The 12,800-nt window shown below is 37.8% G+C and overlaps 1 long non-coding RNA gene across 4 annotated transcripts in view; it reads left to right on the top strand.

Annotated features, from left to right (window-relative positions):
- The first annotated feature begins 4,096 nt into the window (after positions 1 to 4,096).
- The window catches only part of LOC135971011 (uncharacterized), a 116,904-nt gene continuing 108,200 nt past the window's right edge, over positions 4,097 to 12,800 (top strand). Inside the window, exons 1-2 of one of the 4 annotated variants that reach the window (XR_012435135.1) lie at positions 4,097 to 4,634; positions 5,402 to 5,477. This is a non-coding gene — a long non-coding RNA (uncharacterized lncRNA). The remainder of the gene's footprint in view (positions 4,635 to 5,401; positions 5,478 to 12,800) is intronic. The other 3 variants (XR_012435137.1, XR_012435136.1, XR_010587022.1) reach the window with 3 other exon arrangements.

Here is a 12,800-nt window from a genome sequence, read left to right as displayed (position 1 = left end):
GGGGGCCAAAGTACCCTTGACTGAAAACCACCAGGTTAGGGTATTATGTTGTTAAATCATTCAGCTTCTGGTCAAACGTAGTCTTGCCACTTAGTTCCCAGTTGTTTCACAAGAGAAACATTTGAATGATTTATTTTGGTTTCTAAATGTACATATTTTTGATCTCTGTTTTAATCTCATTTTATAGAAAACGTAGTTATTTTATCAAAGTCATTTGGAATTCATTATGTCTTACAGAACACAAGCAGATACTTAATATACATACATAGTAAACTTCATATTTTAATTACTTTATTCTGAATACTAGTAAAGATTTAAAATATGATGTGATCGAGGGTTAATCCTTGTGAATCAGCTTGTCCCAAAACTTGCTTTTCTAAATGTCTTCAACATTGTTTTGTGAGATACTGAGAAAACCTTATTGAAATTAAGAGAGATTACTTTTCTACTTACCCCTATCTCTTTTGTAGAAGCAAATTAATTCTGTCTCTCAAAATGTCTTCTCACAGTCACATTGGTTGCTTGTTATGGTTGCTTGTTAGTGATTAAGTAGAACCATTCTTGAATTACACAGGACAGCAGTGTGTAGTCTCTGCTGTTCCGTGAAAATGGAGTATGCTGAGAATGATCCAGAAATCAGTCTACTACTCCATAACTCAGGTAAGGAAGAGTACGCATGGAACACAGGAGATCCATTAGCGCATCTCTTAGTGTTACCATGCCCTGTGATTAAGGTCAATGGGAAACTACAATAGCCCAATTCAGGCAGGTCTACAAATGGTCAAGACCCTTCAGGAATGAAGGTTTGGGTCACTCTACCAGGAAAAAACCCATGACCTGCTGAGGTGCTTGCTGAAGGCAAAGGGAATACAGAATGGGTAGTAGAAGAAGGTAGTGATCAATACCAGCTACGACCACGTGACCAGCTGCAGAAACGAGGACTGTAACTGTCATAAGTATTTCCCCCTTCTTTTGTTAAAAACTTGTTTGTGCTTGTATACAATTGTACTAAGAAAATATCTTCATTTTATTTCCTTTTCCTTTATCATGTAACATAAGATTTATTGACTTCATGTCAGCATTTAAGTATAGTTGACTTTATGTAATAGTATTTGGGTTGGGGATTAGTGAGTTTCTGGTTGTACGAAGGATACTTGTATTATGTAAGATATAATTATGACCTCATTATTGTCTTTATTTGAAAATTATAATCTCAGGAGATGTGTATGGGTTCACATTGACTAGGAGTGGACTTGTGATGGTTAATACTGAGTTTCAACTTGATTAGATTGAAGGATGCAAAGTCTTGATCCTGGGTGTATCTGTGAGGGTGTTGTCAAAGGAGATTAATGTTTGAGTCAGTGGGCTGGTGAAGGCAGACCTACACTTAATCTGGTAGGCACAATCTAATTAGCTTCCAGCAAATATAAAGTGGGCAGAAAAACGTGAAAAGACAAGACGGGCCTAGCCTCCCAGCTTACATCTTTCTCCCATGTTGGATGCTTCTTGCCCTCAAACATCAGACTCCAATTTCTTCAGTTTTGGGGATTGGACTGGCTCTGTTTGCTTCTCAAGCTTGCAGCCAGCCTATTGTGGGACCTTGTGATCATGTAAGTTAATATTTAGTAAACTCCCATTTGCATATCTATCTATCTATCTATCTATCCATCTATCTATCTATCTATCTATCTATCTATCTATCTATCTATCTATCTATCTCTATCCTAGTAGTTCTGTCCCTCTAGGGAACCCTGACTAGTACACCAAGATTTATCTGAATATAGTTAGTGTTCATTAACTATATAAACAGTGAGCTAATAAGTAGCTCATGACTATTTATTTTTTTCCCCCCAAATTTCTACTGGTAATGGGAATATCTACACATCCCACATCATTTTTTGAGTGAACATTTCTTAATGGAGACAAAGGTAGTTTTTATAAATGGAATACATAGCAAAAGAGCTGCTGCCTCATATAATCAACTTCCAAGTCAGCATTTATTTATTCTCATATTTCCTTATGCTTTCAAATATAACATTGTACATTTTGTATCAATATTTTAAATTAAGTCATATCAAGTAAAAAACAAGGCAACTACTATTTAACCACTGTTTAATCCCCAAGGAAATTAATGCCCTCTCCCTTCTTATTGCAATAGCTACTCTCTCCTTTCTTCCCAGGTCTTTTTTCTTTCCTCATTTAGTATTTTCTAGTTGGTTATTCTTTTTCTCTGGCTTTAGAACTCCTGTCTTCAGCCTGTCATATTCCATTATACACTGAATTAGACCATGCTTGTTCTCTGGGAGTATAAAGAATTAAATAACAGGATTTAAATAAGTCTCATGTCTGTTTGTAGATGGGCAGAATCTTTTTTTTACTAGTTTATTTGAAGTTGAGAACAAAGACTAATCTTGCTTACCTTTATTTAGTAGTTTAAAAAAATTAACTCATGATATTGATCCCTACCTCAAAGTAAGAAGCAATTATTATCGAACATTTTGCAAAAGAAGTGGTAAAAATAAGCAGTAGACTTGCAGAAGGTCTGTAATAAATCAAGGAACCTATCAATAATTAAGCATGATGCATTTAATTGTCTCTGAGTATAGTTCATCCATAGTATATAAAAATATCTGAAATCTACTCTTTCAAGTGACCCTTCTTATGGCTGATAAAACCATGATACATTCTTTTACATTTCAATGGTAATATAGTTAACATTTCTAGAGTTTGCATTGGGAAAATGCCATTTGCCTTCATAAAGAACCTCTGCTTAATATGAACATGTACTATAGAGCCTCTCTTGGGAAGAATTGGTTCATACCACTAGTCATCAATATTTAGGGTAAGCTGAGAAAAGAATTGGTATGGGCTTGGGTTTGTGGCAGGCACAATTATGGCTCCCAAATATGTCCATGTCCTAATCCCTGGAACCTGTGAATATGTTGTTGCATGACAAAGGGGAATTAAGGTAGAAGATAGAGTTAAGATTTGCAGTCATCTGACTTTAAAATGGGGAAATTATTCCAGGTTATCTGGGTGGATCCAGTGTAATCACAAGAGTCCTTAAAAGTAGAAGTGGGAGGACATGAACTAAGAAATTCTGGCAGCCTGCAGGAGCTGAAAAAGGCAAGAAAATGGAGGCTCCATAGAGCCTCCACAAAGGAATGCAGCCTGTTGACACACTGACTTTAGCTTAGTGAGATTCATTTCAGATGTCTGGCCTCCAGAACTATAAGATAATAAATCAGTGTTGTTTTAAGCTACCTAATTTGTGGCAATTTTTTATAGCAGCAGTAGGAAACTAATAGAAGATTATAGAGAGGGAATTGGGGTGAGATGGATGGTTCATTCCTATGGATTCAGTCATTGCATCCATTCTATTGTAATTAAAAATAAAAAGCACGTAAGAAGAATTACCGCATTAGGATATCAAAGAAAATCTAACTAGACATGTATACTCTTTGGTAATGGCAAAGTCAGAAATGATGTGAACTAAATGTACCCAAATTAAGGACATACATTTTGCCTAAATTCAGTCACTGATTGCCAATTATTTACCGAGATTTCTACAGTCAGTTTTTATTTTTCTGTTCTGTCCACAAAAAGGAAAACATGATGGTACTCAAATCTATTGACAGCTGACTTTTCGTAATGCTATTGCAATCACTGGGTAAATCATTACACACCAGGATACACTATACATTCAATATTTTGTTTAGACTTTCGTTGTCCTGAAGTTTTCTTATTTTTTGTAAAAATGCTGCCTTCTAGGACTCTGGTTTAGTAGGAAATGTTAGTATTATTTACTATAGGATCACAAAGGAATGAGACACATGGAAAGTCTTGAAGTCCTGTGTCACTTCAATGGAGTTGGGTATAGAAACTGACATAGACATTTATAATATCCTGTGTCACTTTCTTCAGCTGATCCATCAATATCGCTAACATTCATTCCACCAAAAATATGTGCAATCCATGATGTTCTAACAAAATGGGAACTGTAAGTTATGTGGGGCATATTTATTTCCCCACGGTGTTCTATTGGGTCTGGACTTGACAGTACAAGGACATGTTCTGAAATGCAAACAATGATTAATTTCTGTACTTGCATGTTTATAAAAATAAACTTTATTTATTAAACCATATGACTTCATTTTCATTGTAGAAAATTAACCTGGATTCATGGTGGGTATGGTAAATCAGTTGAAAAATTGGTCTTAATTTTTATTCCTCCCTGTAATAATGTCCCTTGCAATGTAATTTTATAACACCTTACATAAGAGGTAGAGACTATTTTCCAGCCCCCTGAATGTGGGAAGGCCTTGTGATTTGCTTTGGTCAAAAGAACTAGGCAGTAGCACCAATTCTCTTATTAGTCCTCAAGAGGCTTTGTATATTTCCATTCTCCTTCAGGCACCTACTTCCACCATGATAATAAATCTGGGCAACTTGCTACAAGATCACAGATCACATGGAACTGAGCCAAAATGTTCTAGCCTCTGAGAGCCAACACCCAGAAGCAGATCTAACTACTTGACCTATGTCTCACCACAGATGTATGAGGGAACACAGACATGACCTGAAGAACTGCCCAGCTGGGTTCAGCCTAAATTGTTGACCCCTAAAATTTTGAGGTAAATAATGTTGTTTTAAACCATAACATTTGTGGTGGTTTTTTATACAGCAAAGGCTAACTGATGCAATAGATTTTATGGAGGTCTGTGAACTAATGCCAGATATCATACCCATTCACTTATTGAATGAAACTACTCAGATTCTGATGAAGATAAGTTTTTGTTAGAGTGAGAGTTAAAAGTTTTCTTTCTTGGGCCGGGCGCGGTGGCTCACACCTGTAATCCCAGCACTTTGGGAGGCCGAGGCAGGTGGATCATGAGGTCAGGAGATCGAGACCATCCTGGCTAACACGGTGAAACCCCGTCTCTACTAAAAATACAAAAAAAAATTACCTGGACGTGGCGCTGGGCACCTGTAGTCCCAGCTACTCAGGCTGAGGCAGGAGAATGGCGTGAACCCGGGAGGCGGAGCTTGCAGTGAGCTGAGATCAGGCCACTGCACTCCAGCCTGGGTGACAGAGCAAGACTCTGTCTCAAAGAAAAAAAAAACATTTCTTTCCTGTGTGTATGTGTGCTCGCCAATGCGTTCTTCGGTCAGTTAATTTGGAAATCTTTGGATTATCTTTTTTAGATAATAAGCTAACATACCTTGATATCACCTAGTACATAGTATTTAAGACTTATGTATGTTGCTTAAAATTAAGTGCTAGAGTAGTAGATTAAAGATTAATTTCAAATGCTGATACCCTAATCAGATTGCCACTGCAGATATATGTATGTTCTTTGAAGAATTTGCTCTTAAAATACCTTTGCAATTCATGGTTTAGGATGACCTCTTTGAACCCTGCCACTTCCATCCTCACTCTGAGCTGACAGCCTCCCTTTCTCCTTCACAGGGAAAAGGTAAGCCACGAGAGGGGGTCTTTCTCAAGTTCTAGATAGGGCAGCAATGAACCAAAGCCTGTAACATATGACCCACCGTTTAGCTTACTAAGCTAACTGAGGTTTTGGCAATTGTTTAATTAACATTGAAAAACCAATTTTTAAAAATTGACTTTCTATTTCTGAGGTTGTAGGGTATATCATCTTCATCTGCTCTCCATGGTGTCCTTTGGTGAGCTGATGAGCCAACACACAGGGCCCTGCTTGAATGCGTGGCATTTGCTCTGCTCTTATCCACCACTGTGCCAAGACTTGAGAGCCATGCGTTTTCCCCCGGCTCAGATCTTCTGGCTCATTGTCAGTCAGGTCATGCCAAAGCTGCTAGCCAACAAAAGCATATAGGGAAAATAAATTTGTCATAGGAAAAGTACAGAAAAGTGATCACTTTTGGGCAGGACTACAGTAAGAACACTGTTAGGCTGCATTTCACAAATGTTAAAAACAAAATGCCTTGCCAAATATCTTTAAAAATTTTTTTTGGGTGTATGTGTGTGTATCAAAACACAAGTGTTTGGATTCTTTCACCATATATTAAACCCAAATTCAGTTATACCAGAAAACCATAGGCATTTGCAAAAGTTATTTACCCAGGAACCAAGATAGATGTATTTGAACACTTTCCCCACACCCGGCCCAACCATGTTTTTGCTAGCCAGCTCCCAGGTGTCAGTAATTGAGCAATGTAGGGGTTGAATTTCAGTAAAGCTTAGCAGGTGTAGTGGTGGTTCCAAAGAAATACCTCTTTTCTTTTCATGGAATAACAGGTCATTTCACTGTTTTCTCCAGCACTTGCTCCTTACAGTTTAGAATACATACCACATGAAGAGTGTATCCAAAATACTTCAGAATGGCTGCTATAAATACTGAGTGGCTGGGAAGTGAAGTTTCTATCTGTTCTTTGTCTTTTCTTTTAGGTGTTTCACTCTAAAGTTACCTTGAAATGCATATAAAATGGTAAAAAGGAGGGTAAGGCAATATACAAAAGATTGATGTTCTAGATATTTGAATATGCTTTTTCAAAGACAACATTATCTACTCTATATGCATCTGCCAGATTATAGATTTTGTCACCCAAAGATGTAGAATGGAATAGGAATAGAAATCAGAGGTATCCTTCAGATACCATATTTGTCATGAAAATAGTTTCTGACATTATTGTTAACAAGGACTTGACCATCTGCTGGGCTCATATTTAAAGCTGTGAGTACCAGAAACTGGTTCAGTGATGTAGTTATAGTGTGCCAAGGAGGTGGTGCCTACAACCCAGTGTTAAACAAAAGAAATGAAGTATACATAAACTTCATACGATGCTCAAGTGATTGTGAGAATCCCCTCCCCTTCCATATTTCCTAAGGCACATGTTCTTTTGTTACATCTGCATCCATTCTTTTCCCCAGCAAAGTGGCCATTAGTATTTGTTTTTACTAGATACTATCTGTATAAATATTGCGGATTTGTAGGATGGGAGATAAAGTGTTTTACCCTGACCCACATATCTCCTTAAGGAAGGTTGTGTTTATTACATACTATTCTCAGAGGATGAACATGATTTAGGGATTGCTGTTGTGCCTGTCCTGGGAGATACATGTTGGAATGAAAAAATCCCACACAAAGAGATTAGGCACAAGTTGAACTCTGAAGTTACATGCTCTGTTTTATTATTATTTTTTCTTTTAAAGGAAATGTTCTCAGATTTTCCTCTTGCATTGACCCAAGATAGTCTTTTGAGCAACTTACAAAGTTTCAGCTGCCTCCACCCTCTGTTTTTGGATTGCTTTTATTTTCTTAACACTTACAGCCACTTAGTTATTTACTAGTGGTTCAAGAAGTGTCATAAAGCAGCAAAGTTACCTGCTGGGTACACATAATTACTGACACACATACATATGTATATATATATACACTCACACAAAATTTTTTTTCTAAATAAATTCTAAGAGACTGGAAGAGAATCTATAGTTGGCCTATTGCAGATAAACTTGTTTTGACAGTTTCTTTCTTTAACAAAAATAACTTAAAAAATGTCAGCAGTAGATGAACCTTGATAACCTTTGCTTAAAAATATTTTGTGCTGTGAAAATGTGGTCAACTATTTCTAAAAATTACTTAATCTCTAGTTCAACTAAAGATTTGCAGAAGCATTGGAGTTCAACTTCTTCCTTAGTTTATGTGACATTATCTATAGATTACAGGCAGGAGTGCAGACTAAAGCTGGAGTCTGCAGTACAAGCTTAAATCTTCCCTCTAAATTGTTATCATGGACTAAACTTGATATGAAATCAGGATGTAAGAATTTTTGTCTTCCTGAAAAGTTGAGGGAGGGTCACATATTTATAATTTGAACAGTATTTTAAATGCCATAGGAGAATTTGATATTTAAAAGAATTCCATGTTGAATTTTTTTATGTAAAGAATTATCTAAGAATATATTTTGGATATAAATGCAGACCTTCCTGTATTGTTGGTTTAAGTGATTGTCTTAGTCCAGTCAGGCTAGTATAACAAAATGCCTTAGACCAGATAATTTATAAACAATAGAAATTTATTGCTTACAGCTCTGGAGGACGGGAAGTCCAAGATCAAGGTACCAGAAGATTTGGTGTCTGGTGAGGGCTCGCTCACCACTTTTTGCTGCATCCTCACATTGTGGAAGTGGGCAAATGAACTTACTTGGCCCTCTTTTAAAAGGGCCCTTATGACTTAATCTCTTTCCAAAGGCCCCACCTCTTAATACTATCATATCGGGTATTAGATTTTAACATATAAATTTGCAGGGGGACACCAATATTACACCATAGCAGCTTTATACCCCTTTTATGTAAACTGTTCCCTAGCTAATAATATCTCTATTGTGAGTTAAATATTATGACTTACAATAAATGCAATATTCTAACATTACTTTGGAAACTTTTACACTAAAGTACCCCCTCAGTGGTAGAGAATATGAACACTAATTTTGTCTGCCCTGGGGCAATCTGGGCCTTAGCCCAAAGTAGTCCAAGTCGTATTCAAACTTTCTTTAAACACTTTACCTTAAATATTAATAAACATTTATACTCTGATTCATAAGTCCTTGCTCATTTTAATTTAATATGTTTTAAAGTAATTACTGTGTATAAAATTGATGCCATGTTTTTTTCTGTTCCAGTTCAGTACAACCAACATGATTCTAAGTCAGCAGATGATATTAATGTTCTTCATCTACCCATTCGTTAACATATTTAGCTAGCATTTTTTTAGTGCTTACTCTGTGTTCTGCACTGTGCAAAGTGCTGGGGATAAAGAAGGGATATCATTTCTTCACTTATTTAATAATCCAGTATGAAGGGAATAAATATGTAAACTCACAAATATAATAAAGCATATCAGTGCTTTGACTGAACTGTGTACAAAATATAGTTAGAACTCCAGTGTAATGGGGCAAAGAGTATCAAGAAAACTTAAGAGGTCACATCTATGAAAACTATCCGAAAACTGAGTAAGATGTTTACCAGGAAGCGAAGAAAGGGCATTCGCCAGATTATTTTAGGCTTTATATGCCATTTTTCAGTATGGACTTCACCTTCAGGCAGTCTGGAAACCCAAAAGAGTTCTAGGTGGGGAACCAGTGTGATCAGTTTAGCAGCAGAACAGATAAATATTTGAAGAAAGCAATACTTGAGACAAAGAGATAGGTTAGATGACTATAGGAAGAGTCCAGATGCAAAGTGATGATAGCCTGAAGTAAAGCTGTAGAAGTGGGATGGTGATAAAGAGACTGAAAGAAGATATGTAACAGAGATGGAATTGTCAGGACTTAGTCATCAATGTGATGGAATAGATTAGGAGAGAAGATAAAAGGAAGGGAAGAGTAGGAAACGATTCTCAAGTTTTTGACTTGGGGGATGGTAAAGAGTACCTTTAACTGAGACGTAGAACACTAAAGGAATATAATTTTTGTTTATTTGTTGATTAATCCTGAGTGTTTTCTTATGCCCAATACAAGTGGCATACCTTGTTAGCCAGTGAGTTTCTCCACTGTGGGCAGCAGGAAGCCAGTGTCCAATATATGTGAGTCAGACCTTTGAAGTGCACATGTGGCAGATGGATTTCTGCCCTGCATTTTGAGATACACAACTGGTGACTTCTTCAGATTGAAGTACCTAAAGAGGTATCTAGGGTTTTCTACCTCTGCTTTTGACAACCCACCAGTTGAAGTCCTTAGTCTTCCACTTGGCCCGAACATTTCCATCTCCAGCCTCTACTAACTCAATGTCGATTTTTTTATGCACTATCTTGGCCATTTTCCCCTTTCCTTCCTTGTGTAGGCATATAGCTGTCAAGTGGACCAGCAGTCTCTAAGCAGCAGTGACTACTGCAGCTGCTAGGCTGGCTGGTCACACTTCCATAAATTCAGCTGATAAGGAAACAGTGAGCCAAAACAGATTTAGACAGTTGCTTACTCTTGGGACAGCAGGCAGTACGAGATTCATGTTTGTACTGGTTCCCCTTATTCGGAAGCAGACCCAGGTGAATGCTGACCTACAGTGGTCTCAGAGCTGAGGAACCATGCACAAAGGAACCCCCAATCTTTTAAAGGGTCTGTTAGCAAAGCTGCCCAACCTTTGCTCATGAAGGAAAAAATTATCTTTGTTATCCTAATCAGGAAACATTTGCCCCGTGACTCAGAGGAAGACACTACCTGTCTTAGTCTGTTCAGGCTGCTATAACAAAATTCCATAGATTAGGTGGCTTATAAACAATAGAAACTTATTTCTTAGATTTCTGGAGGCTGTAAGTCTGAGATTAGGTGCCATTATGGTCAGGTTCTGTCTGACAAAAGCCCTTTTCCAAATTGCAGACTGCTGACTTCTCATTGTGTTTTTTACATGTCAGAAAGGGGAACAGAGAGCTCCTGGGATCTTTTTTGTATAAGTGCCAATCCCATTTGTGATGGTTTCACCTTCATGACCTAATTATCTCCCCAAAGCCCCATCTTCTAATATCATCACATTGGGGGTTAGGATTTCAACATATAAATTTTCAGGGGGACACAAACATTCACTTCATTGCACCCTCTATGTTCCAAGGTTGTTTGCTATACTAACATCCTTGAAAGATAATCTGAGGCCGGGCGCGGTGGCTCAAGCCTGTAATCCCAGCACTTTGGGAGGCCGAGACGGGCGGATCACGAGGTCAGGAGATCGAGACCATCCTGGCTAACACAATGAAACCCCGTCTCCACTAAAAATACAAAAAAAAAAAAAAAAAAAAAAAAAAAATTAGCCGGGCGAGGTGGCGGGCGCCTGTAGTCCCAGCTACTCGGGAGGCTGAGGCAGGAGAATGGCGGGAACCCGGGAGGCGGAGCTTGCAGTGAGCCGAGATCGTGCCACTGCACTCCAGCCTGGGCGACAGAGCGAGACTCTGCCTCAAAAAAAAAAAAAAAAAAAAAAAAAAAAAAAAAAAAAAAAGATAATCTGAGATACGTAGGTAGAAATGCTATGGAGAATTGCCTCCCAACAATAGCTCCCATATTTGCCAATTTTGATGGTGAAATTAGAGTTTAGAGTTTAATTTTGGAATATTAAATTTGAGGTGTTAATGGGGTGTTAAGGTAGATACATTCAGCAGTTGGCTATATGTACATACTGCTCCAGAGAAGTGCTTTTATCAAGAAATCTATTAGATTTTCATCTCTACAGGTGGCATAAAGCCATAGGACAAGAGGAAGTTACACAGAAAGCATATAAATGAAAGAGAAAAAAAGACATGAATAGAAAGAAGCTTGAGTATTAGGAATATTTTCATGACTAGAAAAATAGGAGCAACAGAAGGTGTTTAAGAAGGAATGGTTAAAGGGGTGAGAGAATTAGGAGAGAGTGACACCTTACAATTCAAGAGAAGGAAATATTTCAAGGGAGTTGGCAGTATTGTCAAATGCAACCATGAGGTCAAAGAAGATGAAAATTGAAGACCTTCCATTGGCTTTAGCACTTTGAGGACATAGGTGACCTTTGCCAGAGCATTTCAGTGGAGTGGTATGCAGAGAAGTTCGATTGCAGCAGTTTGGAATGTAGGAGGAAGCTAATGAACAGGGAGCTAAGCATGCAGGATCTTTTTTAAAAATGCTTACCTGTAAAGGAAAGAGAAAGTGTTACTGGGTTAAAAAACACCACCACATTTTATGATGGAAGAAAATTGCAAGAATATATTGCTGAGGGAAAAGAAGCAGTAGAGAAACTGAAAATGTAGGAGAAAGAATTGATAGAGCAAGATCTTCCTCTGCTAAGGAAGGTTTATTAGTTTCCTATGGTTGTCATAACAAATTATCAAAAACTTTTTGCCTTAAAACAACAACAATTTATTCTTTCACAGTCTGGAGGCCAGAAGTCTGAAATCAAGGTGTCAGCAGGGCCATGTTCCCTCTGGAGCCTGGCTGATGGCAAGACCCCTTCCTTGCCTCTTGTAACTTCTGGTGGTTGCTGGTACTCCTTGACTTGTGGTGTGAGCACCTCAATCTTTGCCTTCATCTTCATATCACCTTTTTTTCTATGTGTTTTTGTCCTGTTCTCTTCTGATTTCCCTTTGCCTTTCTCTATAAGGACACTTGTTATTGATCTTAGGGCCGAGCTGAATAATCCAGGATGATCTTAGTTTAAGATCCTTAACTTAATCATATTTGCAAAGACCCTTTTTCCAAATAAAGTAACATTCTCAGGTTCCAGGGATTAGAATGTGAATCCATCTTTTTAGGGACTGCCCTTCAACACAGTATGGATGGGATCAAGAGTGAAGGTAAAGGGATGTGTCTAGAACTGGATAAGGGATCTTCCCCCTCAAGAATGGGGAAATGAGGATAAGATAGGTGTGTGTAGAAATTGGAATTGGAAGGTCAGAGCAAAGACTTTTCACCTGCAAGCCACATATCTCTCAATGAAGCAAGAGGCAAGGTTATTGGTTCAAGGAAGAGCTGTGAGGACAGAGCTGAATGTAGGAGAAAATTGAGGAAATGCTGCAAAGCCATGGGTGTGGGAGGACAAATGACAAAGAACTGTTACATAGCAAATGGGGAGCTAAGGTGTTGGGAACTACATATTTGTAGATCATACATTTGTAGATTTTACCATAACTTTATAAATCTTTGTATTTCACTTTAATAGTATGCAGTAAAACAAAAAACTTCAAGAACAAATAAAATAAAGCAAAACAACTGCCTATGAAGATGAAGCAGCAGCCTACTAACTTAGTGTAGACTGGCCCAGCAAATTCACCACTTTTTCATCATGAAGCCTGGAGAAACACAGA

Source organism: Macaca fascicularis, chromosome 5, assembly GCF_037993035.2.
Source record: "Macaca fascicularis isolate 582-1 chromosome 5, T2T-MFA8v1.1".
Lineage (NCBI taxonomy): Eukaryota > Metazoa > Chordata > Mammalia > Primates > Cercopithecidae > Macaca > Macaca fascicularis.
This window is presented reverse-complemented; position numbering and strand designations above follow the sequence as displayed.